This window comes from Periplaneta americana, chromosome 3 (genome assembly GCF_040183065.1).
Source record: "Periplaneta americana isolate PAMFEO1 chromosome 3, P.americana_PAMFEO1_priV1, whole genome shotgun sequence".
Taxonomy (NCBI): domain Eukaryota; kingdom Metazoa; phylum Arthropoda; class Insecta; order Blattodea; family Blattidae; genus Periplaneta; species Periplaneta americana.
Genome location: NC_091119.1, coordinates 21,732,319 through 21,754,059, shown reverse-complemented (window position 1 = coordinate 21,754,059; position 21,741 = coordinate 21,732,319). Strand labels below are relative to the sequence as shown.

Sequence of the window (21,741 nt, the reverse complement as noted above, 5' to 3'; positions counted from 1 at the left end):
AATTAAACTTCGACATGTTTAGTTATGCATAGATGAATATATATGTTCTTTAATATTTGAAGAATGTTGTGCAATTTTCCCTATCTAGGTGGACAAAAATTAAACTTCGATATGTTTAGTTATGCATAGATGAATATATATGTTCTTTAATATTTGAAGAATGTTGTGCAATTTTCCCTATCTAGGTGGACAAAAATTAAACTTCGACATGTTTAGTTATTCATAGATGAATATATATGTTCTTTAATATTTGAAGAATGTTGTGCAATTTTCCCTATCTAGGTGGACAAAAATTAAACTTCGACATGTTTAGTTATTCATAGATGAATATATATGTTCTTTAATATTTGAAGAATGTTGTGCAATTTTCCCTATCTAGGTGGACAAAAATTAAACTTCGACATGTTTAGTTATGCATAGATGAATATATATGTTCTTTAATATTTGAAGAATGTTGTGCAATTTTCCCTATCTAGGTGGACAAAAATTAAACTTCGATATGTTTAGTTATGCATAGATGAATATATATGTTCTTTAATATTTGAAGAATGTTGTGCAATTTTCCCTATCTAGGTGGACAAAAATTAAACTTCGATATGTTTAGTTATGCATAGATGAATATATATGTTCTTTAATATTTGAAGAATGTTGTGCAATTTTCCCTATCTAGCTGGACAAAAATTAAACTTCGACATGTTTAGTTATTCATAGATGAATATATATGTTCTTTAATATTTGAAGAATGTTGTGCAATTTTCCCTATCTAGGTGGACAAAAATTAAACTTCGACATGTTTAGTTATGCATAGATGAATATATATGTTCTTTAATATTTGAAGAATGTTGTGCAATTTTCCCTATCTAGGTGGACAAAAATTAAACTTCGACATGTTTAGTTATGCATAGATAAATATATATGTTCTTTAATATTTGAAGAATGTTGTGCAATTTTCCCTATCTAGATGGACAAAAATTAAACTTCGACATGTTTAGTCATGCATAGATGAATATATATGTTCTTTAATATTTGAAGAATGTTGTGCAATTTTCCCTATCTAGATGGACAAAAATTAAACTTCGACATGTTTAGTCATGCATAGATGAATATATATGTTCTTTAATATTTGAAGAATGTTGTGCAATTTTCCCTATCTAGATGGACAAAAATTAAACTTCGACATGTTTAGTCATGCATAGATGAATATATATGTTCTTTAATATTTGAAGAATGTTGTGCAATTTTCCCTATCTAGATGGACAAAAATTAAACTTCGACATGTTTAGTCATGCATAGATGAATATATATGTTCTTTAATATTTGAAGAATGTTGTGCAATTTTCCCTATCTAGGTGGACAAAAATTAAACTTCGACATGTTTAGTCATGCATAGATGAATATATATGTTCTTTAATATTTGAAGAATGTTGTGCAATTTTCCCTATCTAGGTGGACAAAAATTAAACTTCGACATGTTTAGTCATGCATAGATGAATATATATGTTCTTTAATATTTGAAGAATGTTGTGCAATTTTCCCTATCTAGATGGACAAAAATTAAACTTCGACATGTTTAGTTATGCATAGATAAATATATATGTTCTTTAATATTTGAAGAATGTTGTGCAATTTTCCCTATCTAGGTGGACAAAAATTAAACTTCGACATGTTTAGTTATGCATAGATAAATATATATGTTCTTTAATATTTGAAGAATGTTGTGCAATTTTCCCTATCTAGGTGGACAAAAATTAAACTTCGACATGTTTAGTTATGCATAGATGAATATATATGTTCTTTAATATTTGAAGAATGTTGTGCAATTTTCCCTACCTAGGTGGACAAAAATTAAACTTCGACATGTTTAGTCATGCATAGATGAATATATATGTTCTTTAATATTTGAAGAATGTTGTGCAATTTTCCCTATCTAGGTGGACAAAAATTAAACTTCGACATGTTTAGTCATGCATAGATGAATATATATGTTCTTTAATATTTGAAGAATGTTGTGCAATTTTCCCTACCTAGGTGGACAAAAATTAAACTTCGACATGTTTAGTCATGCATAGATGAATATATATGTTCTTTAATATTTGAAGAATGTTGTGCAATTTTCCCTATCTAGGTGGATAAAAATTAAACTTCGACATGTTTAGTTATGCATAGATGAATATATACTGGATGTTCAGTTCAAAGTGTGTCATGGCTCGCTGTATGCCGTCATGTGGCTAGCCGATGAGCCTAGAGAATTCAATATTCCTACACTTCCGCAAAGGTGTATTATCTAGGAGGCAGAGAAGTTGCCTAGCAAGTACGGCGTTCATTCTGAAGAGTACGTACCGATGCGTACGATAACGCCGGTAGTGGCAGGAATGTGAACTGTTTGGAAATACGTACTGTCGGGATATGGGGAGAGGGTTAAGACGATTACTTATGTATTTGTTGACATTAACTTCGACGGTCAACATGGACACGGAGCATTTGATTTGTGTTGTGGAATGTTACCGTACGCAACCGATGATAACAAATACCCTGCGTACGACTTGCCGGCGCAAAACACAGTTCGAAAGAGGTTATGGTAGCACACAGACAGTACAGACCGCCATCTGTTGCTACGACGTTCAAGTTATACCGTACACGTTCTCAAGTTCAGATTGAAGAACGCCTTGAATAATAGGCAACTTGTCTGACATATAAGCTGAAACTCGCTTCAAATCGGCGACTCAACAACAGTGACGTCATGACACATTTTGAAATGAACACCCAGTATATGTTCTTTAATATTTGAAGAATGTTGTGAGTAATAGCTTTTACTCATTTATCAGCGATAAGCTAAATTTATAAGGGTATGAACTTTGAGTTTTTCCTAACACTTCTAGCTCCGGTTCAGTCGTAGAGAGAGAGGCTTACTAAGTGGGTGAAAAGAGCGAATTGTTCGTGATTTATTGTGTTCTGAAACATGGAATTTGTTCAAATAGGTACGTTCTTACTAATGTAACTTAATTACAAGTTTATAAAGTATTTTACTTCTTACAGTAGGGTTTAAATATTACAATTGAAACACTTATGTTTTTAAACTTCTCCAAATATAATGTGAGTTTAAGTACAGCCGGTCACGTCCGGTTACAACAATTCTTTTACCATTTAATACAGCATCATTTAGAGTGTTTTTCATTTAATTTCATTTATTTAATACTATACACTTGAGCTACATTAGGCATTGCAGCCCGAAAGAGCAGAAGCTCGTGCTCGGGCGCAGTTCAGATCAGTTATACAAAATATATCACAAAATTAAGAGAGTTCATTGAGCACAATAACATCAATAAATGGTAAAATAATACAGCATGTAATAATAGGGTCTATATACAAATAGAAAATACAAAAGTACATGAATATTAGAGTATCAATTTTAACTCAATTAGCTTAAACAATTAAATAATTAATCTTATTTGTTTCTTAAATCTATGTGTGTTCAGTGTACTTAGCTCAGGGTAAGCTCTAATTAATGTATTATATATTTTGGGTCCAAAATTTCTGCTGTGTTTTAATCCAGCAGTTGTGTGGCATTTGGGAGTATTCAGAAAGAAACTGTAGTTTTGTCTCGTATGATATTCATGAGGATCAAATTTAAATTTATTGTGGTTTTTATGGAAGTAAATCAGCAATGTTTGTTTAAAGAGAGTGTTGAATCCTCGGTTTAAAGTTTGCGCATTCTTGCGCACTTATCAGTATTTTTTTTTTTTTTCAGTGGTTGGGCGTACGATAACTGTTCCGTGTTGGGCATAACAACAGAACAGAATCATTGACTAAGGAAGTATTTAATAACTGTGACAGTGTTTTAGGCCTACAATATTATTCACATGATATGGAATATCAGTTTAAAAATACATGGAACACATTTTTATATAACCTTAACAAGTGCACAGTGAATCAGAACGCAAATTAATAATTAATAATTAATAACTTCTCTGCAGTCTAACGCATTGTTATGAAACTTTGCACATGACTTACAGGTGGCACATATGATTTGTGTAGAAACTCTGATTATGTTTGCACAAGAAAAACTACCCCTTTATAGTGGGTGCATTTAGATAGAATTAATAACTTCTCTCCTATCTAAAAGATTTTTATGATACATTGTACCGGTTACAAGTAGGCCTAGCATATATTTTTTGTGCACAAACTACATTTACGATTCCATAAATGGAACTACTCCTTTTAGGGATGCATTTAAACAAAATTAATACATTCTCTCCTATCTAACAGATTTTTATGAAACTTAATACAGAAGTTTCAGGTGGAGTATATTTGTTTGTCTACAAAGTCTGATTATGTTTTATAAGAGGAATTGCCTCTTTATAGTGGTGCATTTAGACAAAATTAACAACTTCCCTCCTATATAATATATTTTTATGCAACTTTGTATAACTACTAGGCCTACAGATGTAATCAGAATTTGTACACAAAAAAATATGCTAACTGTAACTCCTGTAGAAAGTTTCATAAAATCTGTTATGTAGGAGAGAAGTTAATCTTGTGCAAATGCACCCCCTGTAAAGGGGTACTTCCTTTTTTGGAACTGTAAATATAGTTTATACACAAAAATATATCCTACCTGTAACTTCCGTACAATTTTACATAAAAATCTGTTAAATAGAAGAGAAGTTACTATTTTTGTCTAAAACCACTCCGAATAAAGGGGTAGTTCCTCTTACACAATAATAGTCAGAGTTTGTACACAAAGAATATGTGCTATCTATAAGGTCTGTACAAAGTTTCATAACAATCCGTTGGAATGCGGAGAAGTTATGAATTTTGTCCAGCTAGATTCGCGTTTTTGCACACTGTGAGGCGTGACTCAGGCGGGGGTTCGATTCCCGCTTGGACTGATTACGTGGTTGGATTTTTTCCGAGGTTTTCCCCAACCGAAAGGGATGTCAGGTAAATTATGGCCAAATTCCATCTCGCTATCACCAATTTTATCGATGATAAATAACCTAGTAGTTGACAGGCGTCGTTAAATAACCGAGTAAAAAAAAAACATACTCTGAATATGAAGAAATTTGTTTCCCAGTCGTCCTCTGTGACGTAATAGTAACGCCCGATAATCACGTGTGGTCCGAAAGCGATGACATTTTAAGAGACTATAAAAATTCCTATGATTAGTTTCTTCGGAAGGAAAGTGAAGACAATTGTCTCGTGTTACAGACTGACGGCACGCATAAAAAAGTGTGACGGAGATGATGCGTTTTACGCAGAAGGTATCAGATTGAATCGTATGCTGAAACTAAGAGGAAGGCGGAAAATAGGAACGATTGAAGGGAGAATGCTGGGTTTCCAGTGAAAGAGCTGCTCTTAGGCAGAAAACTATGTATGAATGAATTAATTAATTAATGGTTTAGAAAAATATACATTTATGTGTATTTTTTTTAGGTTAAACCGCTCTTAAATAGCGAATATCATGAAAAATCATCAAATAGTTTAGGAGAAATCACTGTACAAATATAGAGGGGAATGCCCAAAACAAATTTTTCAATAACGATTGGTGTTAAGTCCAGGCCTGGCGGTTTCGGCCCCATGAACGTAAGATTAATGGTACATTTACTATAGCATACTAGTCGTTGGTCGCGTGGCATGAGCAGACGGCCATGCAAACAAAAGTGTGTATGCACCAGTGGACTATCGGCTGTCGGCTATATGCACGAACAGTTCTAGGAGGTTACAACTACATACTACTTGCGCAGACTACAAGTTGTTCCTAAAACAGGTAGTCAAGGCTAAGTTGCACATCTCTGTAAGGATACATAACTTGAAATAAAATTTAATCTCTGCATACCTTACATATATACATATTTAAAGAAAAACATATGAATAATTTAAATAAATTGTGTATATAATTTATCTAAAATGTGAATAATCGACTTTCTGAAAACCCGATGTACACACATTTTCGAAATGGCTTACGATTGGAATTCGATGTTTTTCCCTATCCCTATACAGCTTAAAAGATAACCTTATTAGCATTTCACTCCAATCATACTGATTTAAACTATCACTGACTACATTGTTACTTTTTTCTTTAGACATCATCCTGATTGTGCTGTATTTTAATCGTCTCGTAATAATCTCTTTCTATTATCTAATATTATTTGAAATATATTAACATTCTATGTATTTTAGTTTAATTCTGCTACACAGTTTATTTCAGTGTTTAATTAATAGCTCATAGTATTTTGTTGTTTAATTTGTAAATAACTTTTGTATACATGTAACTCTCATCTAAATCAAATTGTTGAATTCTTTGTAAGTTCATGCATATGTATATACACTTTTTGCTGGTTGAGTGGAAGAGAAGGCCTTACGGCCTTAACTCTGCCAGCTAAAATAAATCATTATTATTATTATTATTATTATTATATTCTATAAATGATTATACCATGAAAAAAACTGGTGTTTGTGTACCTATAGAACTTTAAACATTGAATATTTGAAAATGCCTTACAGAAGGATTTCTTTTCGATTTTCTTGAATGTTACACAACTCTCTGGAAATGTCCATTTTGCAGTCCGGTTTTGTTTGTGACGTGCAATGCATGTCAGCAGCATCCTTATTTTCCATTAATGCAATATTTTTCTTATATATAATCTATTAGCATTACAATGGGCCTAAATAATTGCGTTTTCGTCCTCTTGTAACAGAACCACAAACTTTGCACTGAATTTCTTACTGTCCACTTCCTTCACAATACTGTACTTTATTCGTTGGAGCATATAGTTTCCGCTGTATACACTGAACGATTGAACCCCGGTAACTTCATATAACACCGTCTCCTTAACCCTTAAATTCACAATGTATCCTATAGGATACAACAGGTCAATAGGCAATATGCTATAATCTTAATACAGAGTGAGTATAAATGATTTCCCTGATTACGAAAATTATTTGTGGACAAACGACTGAACGTAGAAAATGTTTAAATATACGAGTGTATGGAGAAACTCTCCAAGTTTTTAAACATACCTTATAGGTGCTCGATATGGACTCCACTTGTGTCCCTGCAGGCATCAAGCCGATAGTTCAATTCGTCCCACACACGGCTAAGTGTATCCATATCGATTACAACGATGGTGTTGTAGATGCGGGCGCATAGCTCTGGCAGATTTTCCAGTAATGGAGGTACAAAAACAGAGTCTTCAACATACCCCCACAGGTACAAGTCACACGGTGTTAAGTCAGGGGAACGTGGAGGCCAGGGCAAGAGTTGCATGTCGTCTCCCCTCGCGCGATCAATCCATCTTTTTGGCAATCGGTCGTTCAGGAATGTCCGGACTTCGTTGTGGAAGTGAGGTTTTTTATTTTAGTTGGTTATTTAACGACGCTGTATCAACTACTAGGTTATTTAGCGTCGATGAGATTGGTGATAGCGAGATATTTGGCGAGATGAGGACGAGGATTCGCCGTAGATTACCATGCATTCACATTACGGTTGGGGAAAACCTCGGAAAAAACCCAACCATGTAATCAGCCCAAGCGGGGATCGAACCCGCGCCCGAACGCAACTTCAGGCCGGCAGGCAAGCGCCTTAACCGACTGAGCCACGCCGGTGGCCGGAAGTGAGGTGGAGCGCCATCTTGTTGATATATGAAGTCAACACTACCACTCCCCAGCTGTGGCATCAGCCACTCTTCTAACATGCCTTGACACGGTGGGTTCGAGAAAAAAGAAAGGGCAGTATACCTTGGACTTGGAAAGTGCAACAACAAAGACGAAATGCATCTCTTAGCCTGGCCTCCACATTCCCCTGACTTAACACCGTGTGACTTGTACCTGTGGGGGTATGTTAAAGACTCTGTTTTTGTACCGTAATTACCGGAAAATCTGCCAGAGCTACGCGCCCGCATAATCAACGCCATCGCTGCAATCGATATGGATACACTTAGCCGTGTGTGGAACGAATTGGACTACCGGCTTGATGTCTGAGGGACACAAGTGGAGTCCATATCGAGCACCTATAAGGTATGTTTAAAAACTTGGAGAGTTTCTCCATACACTCGTATAATTTTCGTAATCAGGGAAATCATTTATACTCACTCAAATTGGTAGGAAAATTAAATTTAACTAAAATTTCACAATACTATAACATTGTACAACATATAAAATATGGACATTGCGATAGTTGTTTTCTTTACAGTCCGACACGGTTTAATAAACTAGTGTGAGAAATGAATGTCAATTTATTTAAGGGTTAAGATCGTTGTAGTCGTTGCTGACTCTAAACACGGACTGCGTGACGCAGACCAGCAGAATGTTATTTTTTTTTAATTTCATCATGTATTTTTAACATTAATTTACATTTTTTTTTTTCGTTCATTTGAATTGATTAGGATGTCGATATTTAAAATCCACGATTTGGACGGCTATTATTTCGAAAATGTTATGTTTTATTTAACGACGCTCGCAACTGCAGAGGTTATATCAGCGTCGCCGGATGTGCCGGAATTGTGTCCCGCAGGAGTTCTTTTACATGCCAGTAAATCTACTGACATGAGCCTGTCACATTTAAGCACACTTAAATGCCATCAACCTGGCCCGGGATCGAACCCGCAACCTTGGGCATAGAAGGCCAGCGCTATACCAACTTGCCAACCAGGTCGACTATATTATTTCGATATATATATATATATATATATATATATACTAATAATAAATCTGTAGCCGAAATTTGTCTGGTAATTTTCGATTTTCCCAAAAATAATTGGTCCTAACATATAAAATTAACCACCCTGAAACCGAAAATCGCTTTTTTGAAATTTTTGTTTGTATGTCTGTCTGTCTGTATGTTTGTTACCTTTTCACGCGATAATGGCTGAACGGATTTCGACGAAAATTGGAATATAAATTAAGTTCGTTGTAACTTAGATTTTAGGCTATATGGCATTCAAAATACATTATTTAAAAGGGGGCCTGAATTAAATAAATCGAAATATCTAGCTTATTATTGATTTTTGTGAAAAATGTTACATAACAAAAGTTTCTTCAAAAATAATTTGCGATAAGTTTTATTCCATGAAAAATTTTGATGGGACTGATATTTAATGAGATAAATGAGTTTTAAAATTAAAATAACTGCCATATAAGGCCGTGTAATGAATTAAAAAACAAATGACCGTCTATAAGGGGCCTTGGACAACAACAATCGAAAGCTATGAAAGATAGCCTACAGAGAATGTTTCTGTGTTTGTATGAAGCAATATCGGAAGATAAATTAACCGATTTGTATAATTAATTATTGATTCACCATTGGAAAGTGTAGTTTCTCTAGATGGACATAATGCTATAATGTTATTACAGTAACTTGTGAGTGAATCGAAGACAGGTAAGATTAAAATAGCTTCTTATGCACAGAAAACTCGATAGGCTATTCTGTACATTCGTTTCCTGTATTTCCTAAAATAATTTTTATGACCAAATGAGTGGTCACTGGATCAAAATGATCGCATTTTAATTATGCAAATACAATTTAAATTAGTAACATAATAAATGATTTATCCTTCTATCAAACACGAATGTTCCCTGGATCAAATGTCCTATTTTAATTATGTAATTACTTTATATTTATATCTAACGAGTGCAGCGGAGCGCACGGGTACGGCTAATATATATATATATATATATATATATAACCCTATGTGCACATAATTTGCTGTTTTGTTTGGGTTCCGAAACCGCTAGCCCCGGTGTTGATTATTATGCTCTCAGTACCTATTGTAGTTTTCATAAAAATAAATAGGAGGCATTACTTTCGGAACGACCTTCGTAACTCCTAAATGATTACATTATAATATACTTCTTACTGTGAAAGAAGACGAGTACCAGTTGCCAAGTTATACATGGCGCAAGAATGGACACTAGTTATTTTAAGATAAGCAGTAGATACTGCGTTTATCGAAATTAAACATATACAGGGTGATTCAGACCACCCGTAAGTCATTTATTTCGGAAACTAGTGCATTAAAATTTTCCGAGACAAAAATATTTTTAACTAAAGCACATATGAACTTTCACTTGAGCTTGATTTCATCAATGAATCTTAACAGGAAGTAGGGTCAGTGGCGTATCACTTTAAAATTTCAAATGAGAGTAGTGGTCAAATATGATACCATTTGATAGAGCTCTTCAAAACAAACAACTTTAAGAGGAAACGTTTTTATTAATTCGTACTCTTTCAAAGAGAAAACGTACAAAAAAGCAATGGGTGATTCGGACCACCGTTAATTCATTTATTTCGGAAACTAGTGCATTAAAATTTTCGAGACAAAAATATTTTTAACCAAAGCACATGTGAACTTTCACTTCAGCTTGATTTCATCAATCAATCTTAACAGGAAGTGGGGTCAGTGGCGTATCACTTTAAAATTTCAAATGGGAATAGTGGTCAAATATGGCACCATTTGATGGAGCTCTTCAAAACAAACAACTTTCAGAGGAAACGTTTTTATTAATTCCTACTCTTTCAATGAGAAAACGTACAAAAAAGCAATGGGTGATTCGGACCACCGTTAATTCATTTATTTCGGAAACTAGTGCATTAAAATTTTCGAGACAAAAATATTCTTAACTAAAGCACATGTGAACTTTCACTTCAGCTTGATTTCATCAATCAATCTTAACAGGAAGTGGGGTCAGTGGCGTATCACTTTAAAATTTCAAATGGGAATAATGGTCAAATATGGCACCATTTGATGGAGCTCTTCAAAACAAACAACTTTCAGAGGAAACGTTTTTATTAATTCCTACTCTTTCAAAGAGAAAACGTACGAAAAGACAATGCCATCAATATTGAGAAATGTTACAATACGAAAATGTAAACAAGACAATTAATGTTGACAGATGTTACTGAAAACTGGACAATGTCATTAATTTTTACAAATGTTCAAACTGTCTGCCGTTCTGAGCAGCACACACCCGTACTCTTGTTCTAACACTGTCAGTAACTCCTAATACTTCGGCGTGGTCAAGTGACTGACAGGTCTCTTGTACGTTTTCTCATTGAAAGAGTAGGAATTAATAAAAACGTTTCCTATGAAAGTTGTTCGTTTTGAAGAGCTCTATCAAATAGTACCAAATTTGACCGAACTCCCATTTGAAATTTTAAAGCGATACGCCACTGACCCTACTTCCTGTTAAGATTCATTGATGAAATCAAGCTCAAGTGAAAGTTTACACGTGCTTTAGTAATAAATATTTTTGTCTCGAAAATTTTAATGAACTAGTTTCCGAAATAAAGACTGTTACGAGTGGTCTGAATCACCCTGTACATTAAAGTAGAGCTGAAATGCTCTTGTCGTAGATTTACGGCAAGTACCGTGCCACTGAACAAGAGAGATACAGAGAAAATTGTCGATCATGTATTAACCAAGTCAAACTCTAAAATTTCTAAACGGTACCGTATGAGTGACGAAAGCAATTGTTAATGTACAGTATCTATAAGACGAGATTGCATTAGAAAAATCTTACTAATTACATTTTATTATTTCCCAAAGCTTCATTATTTAACAATATTGTTTCAGCTCTGCAGTTAGGCCTACTTAGCATTCGTCGGTGAAACTGATGATAATGAAATGATATTCGGCGAGATTAATCCAAGAATTCATCGCGAATTACCAAACATTTGCTATACAATTGGTAATTAGTTCAAGGGGAATTCGTCCAGAGCAGCGTCGGAGAACGATTCCGGACCGTTAGCCCTGAGCTACACCGGTGACTATAGATATTAAAATAATAACAAATAATGTTAATTTTAAGTATATGATTATGTCTCGTGGCCAGAATATTGTACGAAATGGAAATATAAAAATTGGAGATTTATCTTTCGAAGAGGTGGAAAAATTCAAATATCTTGGAGCAATAGTAACAAATATAAATGATACTCGGAAGGAAATTAAACGCAGAATAAATATGAGAAATGCCTGTTATTATTCGGTTGAGAAGCTTTTGTCATTTAGTCTGCTGTCAAAAAATCTGAAAGTTAGTATTTTTAAAACAGTTATATTACCGGTTGTTCTTTATGGTTGTGAAACTTGGACTCTCACTTTGAGAGAGGAACATAGGTTAAGGGTGCAAATCAAGATTTTCAGGTATAACTCCCTGTAAAGTTGATTTGGATAATTTCGAGAGAAAAATTGTTCAAATCAACTTTACAGGGAGTTATACCTGAAAATCTTGATTTGCATAATACACGTCACTGTTCGTTAACAGAAAACCACAATTTAAGTCACACGGAGTTAGTGTGCACTCGAAGTTGGTTGCTTGACGGTTGTCAGCCCACTTTGAGGTCTGTGGATATAGAGGGAAGAATTGGATCGGTGTCGGTTAGAGTTCCCGAGTAGCTCAGTGGTAGAGCGTTGGTACGTTAAACCAAAGGTCCTGGGTTCGATACCCGGCTCCGGAACAATTTTTCCCTCGAAATTATTCAAATTATTCATAGGTTAAGGGTGTTTGAGAATAAGGTTCTTAGGAAAATATCTGTGGCTAAGAGGGATGAAGTTACAGGAGAATGGAGAAAGTTACACAACACAGAACTGCACGCATTGTATTCTTCACCTGACATAATTAGGAACATTACATCCAGACGTTTGAGATGTGCAGGGCATGTAGCAGAATCCAGAAATGCATATAGAGTATTAGTTGGAAGGCCGGAGGGAAAAAGACCTTTGGGGAGGCCGAGACGTAGATGGGAGGATAATATTAAAATGTATTTGAGGGAGATGGGATATGATGATAGAGAGTGGATTAATCTTGCACAGGATAGGGATCGATGGCGGGCTTATGTGAGGGCGGCAATAAACCTTCGGGTTCCGTAAAAGCCATTTGTAAGTAAGTAATGTTAATTTTAATGGCAAATTGTCAATCTTTGCTGACAAGAGTAAGCAGTAGCAGGTACCTCCCACAAAGCATTAAAGCTGCACGTGTTAGTTGTTGCATGCGCTACATTCTGATTGTGAAACGAACATGAATCAGCTTATCCGAGTATCTGGGTGGGTTTTAGAATAAGGTCGACAATGCCGCATTGATAACTCGTTGGCACAGCGCTGGCTTACGACAGCCGCGGACAGGAGTTCAAATCTCGGTGATTATAGAATTATATTAATTTGTGGAGGACAAAGCGAAGGTGGTGAGAGTTCTTTTCATTATCACCACTAGGGACAGTACTTTGTCCTACGAAGCTACGAAATTAAGTATTGCTGGACTTTTTAGTGCAGTGGACGACGCGCTTACATCTAGCAAGCGAAGTAGGCCTACTTCTGTCTGCTTGCGCGACTCTTGCTGCTTAAATTACGCGGAACAAAACACAGACCATTTAAACAATTACACTAATATTTACAATTTATATGATTTACACTATGCAAACTAGAATACGTTATTTTTACTGTAGGGTGTCCCAAAATTTCCCATACATATGGAATGTTTGTTTCAAATAGAAAAATAACATAATGTGCTGAATGTGGCCAACCCACTCCCCAGATCTTATACCTCTTGATTTTTACCTCTGGGGTTATTAAGGATAAAATCCGTACTTGCATCATTTGCAGGCCTGTACCATCGACGTGTCATCATGTGATGCTGGACATATTGTAAAATGTGTGTCGGAACTGGTTGGATCACATTTACCTATGTCTGACTCTCGAAAGCTGCCACATTATGTCCTTTCCTATTTTCAATTAACATTTCCTATGCACGGAGACTTTTGGGACACACTGTATAATAAAGAATGTAGTCCTGCATTGATCGAACATTATTTACAGTATTAGTACAGTGTTGTGTACTGTAATGCAAGGTATTTTATTTCATAATACTATAACCTACTTATTTTGTACAAAGTGTATAAAGGGACTTCTTTCAAAAGCAGATTATAAAAAAACTGCTTTTTTTCTCTAGAAAATAATTTTTATTTTTAATACACCAATTTTATAATTTCTTTGATAGAAATTGTCTTATTTAACATTAAATTGTAATGTTTTAACTCTTGGAATTATACGTAATTAAACACACCTACCTACATTTTGCCACTTATTATTATTATTATTATTATTATTATTATTATTATTACTACTATTATTACTACATTGTTTTCTGTGTTGCTGTTATTTATATTTGCTATGTATTATTATACTAGTTGAGAGAAAGAGAAGCCCTTATGGTCTTAACTCTGCCAGTAAAAATAAATGAATTACTTAAATAAATTAACAAATAATTAAAAATATGGGAAAGAACATCGTAGTATCAGTCTTTATCACTATAATACATTGTAAACATTCTATGAGGTCTAGTTTTGAACCATGAACTGCAACACAAACAAGATGAAAATGTTCTCTTATAGTAGCTGTGGCATGCGCCAAACATGACGTCATGTCAATATAGTATATGAATAGCTAACCTATCTCCGTACGTCCTAGGCCAGGACACGGTCCCTAATCATCGTCTCGAAAAATAAGACACCACTTGTGTTTGCATGACGCCGAACAGATCGTCTGCTTTGGTGGGTATTCCTCGCGGTTTGTCCAAAAATCAGTAATGACAGTGGTGATAGGTTCTAGACGACTTAATGTAGATCAGTGATGTACGGCAGTCCACCATCAGAAGTATAATAGGAATATACGATTATGGTAGTTGAAGTGGAATGCGTAGTATGACGGATATAGCCGGTAGCACAATCGGTTCGCAAATCATTCTATAGCGGGCGCCTAACTGGGCTGAACTGCAGTGGTTGCCAAAGTGTGGATCGCGATCCCTTGGGGGGGGGGGATAATTTACAAAGTAAAACAAAATAAATCTTATTATCCACTGGTTTTGCTAAAATGATAAGATGTTTTCGTTTTTACAGGAGTTTGTATTTTTCGAATGCGGTTACGTGCCGGAAAGGTAGTGGGGGAGGGGGGGGGTCGCAAACAAATGCCTCGTCCACAAGCGGGTCGCGCTTTCAAAAAGTTTGGGACAACTGGGCTGAAATACTTAGGGATCTTCATATTCCAACCAATAAGAATTTCTATACCTTCACGGTTAATAATGTATCTCCCACTATTTCTGTACAGATCACTTACGTCAAATACCTGCAAGTTCCCTCCAACCAACAAAGTGGCATATCTGCACATGAATTCTCAAAGCAAGGCCTTGTTTATATTAGTAACGAACCCTATCATTTCTATGAATAAAGAAGTTCGTTCCTGATATTTTTGTTATAAAGGAAAGTTAGACAATGTTCGGTAAACGAAGAAGCTCTGTAGTTGATGTATTGACGAAACAAATTTGCATAAGTACAGTAGGTAGGCCTACTCTTTTGCAATGACTCAAACTTGTTTTCAAACACGGAACATGTCGTAAAGACAGTTACGAGCTCTCCTACTAATGAATAATAATCAGTTGTACAAAGTGTAGTTACATTTACGGAAGTAAACAAACGATAAAACAAATAGGTTTCTGACCTAACTTAGAGCTATGACGAACACCCAGTAACGTGTAGAAAAATAAGAGAAAGATGCACCTTAAATTTCATAACTGTTTGGCAACAAATCTTTTATACAAATCAGACACGTGAATCAGATGCAAAAAATCAAATCAAATCACATCCAAACTGCAGAAATTGAGATTTTAAAGGCAGTGAAACTGTAGAAAATTAAGGCATTAGGACTAGACGTACATCGCCGGCTTAGAAGCGAAACACATTAAAGTCAAAAATATTACCTCTCAGAAAAAGGCGTTTGAAAGCTCTTAACAAAACTGAATCCTCAAAATATTTTGTGCGAGATCGTGCTTGCTTTCCGCACACAACCAATACGCGGTAAGTGTGAAATAACACATTCAGTATTCCCAACGTAACACACATAACAATTTCCCTATTCTTACCGCTTAAGCGTCATATTCATTTTACTGCTTTAGGCTTCTAACATATTATTTTTAAAGACGTTCAATATAGTAATAGTTATAAATTGGAAACTTACCACTGCAATTTCACCTAAATTGCACTGTTAATTATTGTTTTTAAATATTTGCAAAAATTAAGTAAACTCTACAATACCACAAAAGTTACTGCATTCGTGATGCAAGTAACATTAAGGAAGCCGTGAAAAAATCAACAAGATTCCAGACTCATCATAGACTGGGGGGAAAAAAAAAGACAGACGTATATCACGGCCTGCTGCAGTATAGTAAACACACAAAACATTTTATAGGAACAATGTTGAAGATAGATATATTTGTTTTCCAAAGTTGCCGTCATTGAACAGAAACCAAGATGGAGATTTCATTGCAACTAATTAGAAATTCCTCTTTCAGGTATGTAATAAACGACCTTCACACAAAATAATGTACGATACACGAGCGGTATGTTTGTTTTCATGTTCTCGGAAATTAAAAAAGCTCAACTACGTTTCGCTTTTTCAATCTTTTCCTCGAACATGAAAACGTCAACATACCGCTCTTGTAACGCATATTACTATTTTGCACGATCGTGTTTTTTTGTTAGATTTACAGCTATTGTTGTTAGGCCTTGAAAGTTAGAATTCCCACACAGAAACTTGCTAGGAAAACCATTCTTCATAACATAAAACTATAGACTGAAATAGATCCATTAAAGTGTACTTATTGCTATTTAGTTACCATTACAGTATAGTTTTGCACAGGCTTTGGAATAATATTGCTCTAAATTTTCAATGCAAAATATATTGTATCTACCCATCCATCATACGGTAATGCAGAACTCCTGCACGGAAATATCATATGTACTTCGGTACATCATAATAATATGATATGCGTAAGTAATCACTTAGTGATTCAAGACGACGCTCTTATGATAATGTTAATTACTTTAAGAAGTTCTGCTTCACTGATTTCAGTTCTTATATAGTCTTTAAGCTCATTTATTGTATGCGGGTTTTTCGCATAAACCTTATTTTCAAGTGCCCCCCCCCCCATAGATAGAAATCGCATGGTGTTAAATCTGGACTTCGTGGGCCCCACAAATTTCTACTGATAATGCTCCTTTCGAAAATTCGACGCAATTCTCTCATGGATTTTTTGACAGTATGAGTAGTGGCGGAGTCTTGTTGGAAATATACTGAGGAACGTCCTCCATAAGGCCCGTAACACACTTGAAGAGTTTTCGCCAGCGAGAAATGTGTTGCGCGAAAATTAAAAAATTGATAACATGGATTCAAATGGACGTCCACACACTGGAAGAGATTCTCGTTCGAGACACAAACCTCGCGCGAGTTTCTCGCTGGATTGGTAGCTCAGCGAATTTTCTTGACACACTATCAAAGATGTTTGACATTTATACTCTTTATGCTCGACCATGCCGAAATGTAGTAATTATACACCTGGTAGCAGTCCTTTAATGCATGTCATTAAAGTACAGGTCTTCAGCCAATCACAAGTCAGCTATGTACCGTTATAACGATTATTCTTGGATATGCAATCGACAGACAACTAGCGAAAAGTCACGGAGGCTGGAAATTCAATACTGTCGCAGAAGGCTATGTTCTGTTACTATAATAATTAGCGTTAATTGTAAATAATACTCAAATAAATTCAATTTGTCATCTCGTTTTTCAATTCTAAATCAATTTCCAGGTTATACCAGACTAATGTTCATTCTTATTCTGTGCCAAGGTCAATGACATTCGGCCTCGGAAAAAATCAATACTTTCGCGTCTGCGCACATCTCACAATTCAGGTCAGTTCGCACATAACCATAAAAAGACCTTATTTTCAATACTTTCACGTTAGAAATATGGTCGAGCATAAAAAGTCGTATGTAACTTGCCTATAATGGTAATTAAGACGCTCGTATGAAAATTATGAAACTCGCTTGCGCTCGTTTCATAAACAATCATACTTGCGTCTTAATTACTACCATTATAGGCTCGTTGCATAATGTACTATTATGACGATTGAATGTAGAAAAAAATATCACAGGTGGCGATGAATTGTATTGTTTTTATTTGAAAATGAGGAAAGATGGCTGATAATTGCAGTCAGAAACTTATGGAACTTGTACGATGTCACCCGTAGGCCTATTTGTATGATACACGGGATGAAAACTATAAAAACACGAAACTTAAAGAAGAAATCTGGAAACAAATATCAGCTTATCTGAAAATAAATTGGGCTATATTTTATTTTGATGAGATTTAATAGTATTAATTAAACATTTGAAATAATATCTATATGTCTTAACAGTTTACATAATTTTAATCAGAACATAGCAAAGAATCCTCTATCATATCATGAATGGCAAAAACCTGAGGTCTATTCAACCTGAAATAATGCCAAATCGAAACCAGTGTCCAAAACTGCCCTTATTTTCATAAGATACACTGTGATTTTCAGATATTTCTGGCTTTAATTTTAGGACTACTTTTTTCTTTCCACTAACAAAATATGTTCATGTAACTCCATTTCCTCATCATCTGAATACTCAGATTCAACATAGCGTTCGTACGTAATTTGTAAAGTACGACAATATACTTACAGGTTATATATTTAAGTACGACAATATACGTAAACACATAACCTATAATATTTCCCCCGAGTTATTACTACAATCAGAAAAATGCTTTCTGCATGAAGGCAGTGCATAGATGATCATAGCGAGATGTGATCTGTGATAGCGATAACTCGCCAAGTGTGTGGAGGAAGGCTCTTCGCCTCTTTCTCGCAACACATTTCTCGCTAGCGAAAACTCTTCAAGTGTGTAACGGGCCTAATATTTCAGTGCCGGCAGATTGGGTGGCCGCTAGACCGCAGATAAGCTCCTAGCGGCGGGCAACGCGGCAAATGAAAATCCCGCAGCGTAACAAAACAGTGTCACTATATCAAACGCAGGGGTGGTATTTCAGACCTGGTGGCGTCAAGGTACTATTTTTCGAGGCCGGGCGGCACCAAGGCACTTTTGTGATATTCACATTATCGCCAAATTTTACACTATAAGAAGTCCTATTGTATTCATATTTAAACAATTTCATAATGAGGTCTACTCCGCAGACATAAAGATTCGAACCTATGTATTTTCGTCTGACATTCCGTAAGTATTCCTGCGGAAAATATGATGATGATGATGACGACGACGACGAAAACTGCTACCGGTTCTACTGAAATTCCAGGGCCAGGGCACTTTTTTGTTTAGAAATGCACCAACTTACTTACTTACAAATGGCTTTAAGGAACCCGAAGATTCATTGCCGCCCTCACATAAGCCCGCCATCGGTCCCTATCCTGTGCAAGATTAATCCAGTCTCTATCATCATACCCCACCTCCCTCAAATCCATTTTAATATTATCCTCCCATCTACGTCTCGGCCTCCCTAAAGATCTTTTTCCCTCCGGTCTCCCAACTAACACTCTATGTGCATTTCTGGATTCGCCCATACGTGGTACATGTCCCATCTCAGACGTCTGCATTTTAAGTTCCTAATTATGTTAGGTGAAGAATACAATGCGTGCAGTTCTGTGTTGTGTAACTTCCTCCATTGTCCTGTAACCTCATCCCGCTTAGCCCCAATATTTTCCTAAGCACCTTATTCTCAAACACCCTTAACCTATGTTCCTCTCTCAGAGTGAGAGTCCAAGTTTCACAACCATACAGAAGAACCGGTAATATAACTGTTTTATAAATTCTAACTTTCAGATTTTTGGACAGCAGACTGGATGATAAGAGCTTCTCAACCGAATAACAACACGCATTTCCCATATTTATTCTGCGTTTAATTTCCTCCCGAGTGTCATTTATATTTGTTACTGTTGCTCCAAGATATTTGAATTTTTCCACCTCTTCGAAGGATAAATCTCCAATTTTTATATTTCCATTTCGTACAATATTCTGGTCACGGGACATAATCATATACTTTGTCTTTTCGGGATTTACTTCCAAACCGATCGCTTTACTTGCTTCAAGTAAAATTCCCGTGTTTTCCCTAACCGTTTGTGTATTTTCTCCTAACATATTCACGTCATCTGCATAGACAAGAAGCTGATGTAACCCGTTCAATTCCAAACCCTGCCTGTTATCCTGAACTTTCCTAATGGCATATTCTAGAGCGAAGTTAAAAAGTAAAGGTAACAGTGCATCTCCCTGCTTTAGGCCGCAGTGAATTGGAAAAAGATCAGATAGAAACTGACCTATACGGACTCTGCTGTATGTTTCACTGAGACACATTTTAATTAATCGAACTAGTTTCTTGGGAATACCAAATTCCATGAGAATATCATATACTTCCCTCTTAACCGAGTCATATGCCTTTTTGAAATCTATGAATAACTGATGTACTGTACCCTTATACTCCCATTTTTTCTCCATTATCTGTCGAATACAAAAAATCTGATCACACCAACACTACCAACAAACACATTCATGAATTGCTCATAACATGCTAGAAGTCAATGTCCATGTACCAAAATCCTGAAAACAGAATGAAAAAGGAAGTAAACCTTCATCCACTTACCTCTTTTTCTCTTACAACTTCGGCAGATGTTCTTGACTGGAAATGCTGCATGAACGGAAATGGTAAACAAGATTCCTTCTTCAATGTTCGCTGACCACTGCCGATTCAAGCGTTTTCTCGGTCAGTAAGGTTACAAGGCTGAGTAGGCCTGGCTTCCGCATGGCACGTAACAATCTCTCTCGAAATTAAAGCGCACAAAGAAGCAGTTCATACGCTCGCGGAACTGTTTCTCTCTAGCAGTGATGCCTGAGTCAGCAGCAACGCTATTATTCAAGACATTCCCTCCATCTGAAACGGAACCCCTTCCAATCTGCATGGGAATTCCTCTTTGTACCAGTATGACGACCCGCACCAGTTCATTCACTTCAGTTTTGTGCGTGTTATAGTTTTTATGAGCTGAAGACTGCAGTAAAATTTCTTTCTGGTGTAGGTATGTACGCAGAAAGAAAGCGGCAAAAATCGGAACGAATGGACAGATGTCAGGTAATGAATGACGCATCAACGACGTCACGTTTAAACACGTTTCTAAAGCCGGGAATCCTGTGACATACGTGCAAGAAGCTACCAATACGAAATAATTTAGTTACAATATTAGAACAGTTAACTGGTCCGGTAGTTTTGGTAGAATACGAAAATCGGATATTATACGGTAGAAATTGTCGTAGAATTGATAGTATCGGTTAGAAAAGAAACTTGAATGCATGTATAGGAATCGAAGTTTTTTTTTTCTTTCTTTAAATTAAGAATTACATAATCATGTAACAGCCAACGCAAATGCCTTTGTACGATACTCAAATAGGACTGTAAGCTGGTTATCAGTGTTATAACTAGAGACGAGAATGTCATGCACCATACAATCCAAAATATGCATGTATTCATGCGCTATCAAACTATGAAATTATATGCACGATCAAGCGAAAAATACATTCATTTTTGTTCAAAATTTCTTATTTCACTTCATCTTTTTTTTTTCTTCTTCACAATTTAACAACTAACAACATTTCTACATTGTTTTCTGTGAGATTCCTGCGCTTGTCAGTCAATATGTTTTTGTAGACACAGAATGACCTCTCTACATCACAAAAAGTTGTGGGTACAAACTTGAATGAACCTTTTTCTGTTATTTTCTTTTTCTTTTCCCTTTTCAATCCTGATTCTTTAAGCTAAAATAAGGAACATAAAAATTGAGAAACTGAAGTATACACTCAAAACCATTAAAACATGCATTTAAACTGAATACTGG

At 35.6% G+C, this 21,741-nt stretch overlaps 2 protein-coding genes across 4 annotated transcripts in view; both read right to left on the bottom strand.

The window, feature by feature from the left end:
* The window catches only part of wtrw (water witch), a 68,928-nt gene extending 47,486 nt beyond the window's left edge, over positions 1 to 21,442 (bottom strand). The window contains exon 1 of the mRNA XM_069820077.1: positions 20,499 to 21,442. The gene's annotated coding sequence lies outside the window, so the exon portion shown is untranslated. The remainder of the gene's footprint in view (positions 1 to 20,498) is intronic.
* The window catches only part of mRpS9 (mitochondrial ribosomal protein S9), a 112,349-nt gene that overhangs the window by 56,589 nt on the left and 34,019 nt on the right, over positions 1 to 21,741 (bottom strand). The window lies entirely within an intron of this gene.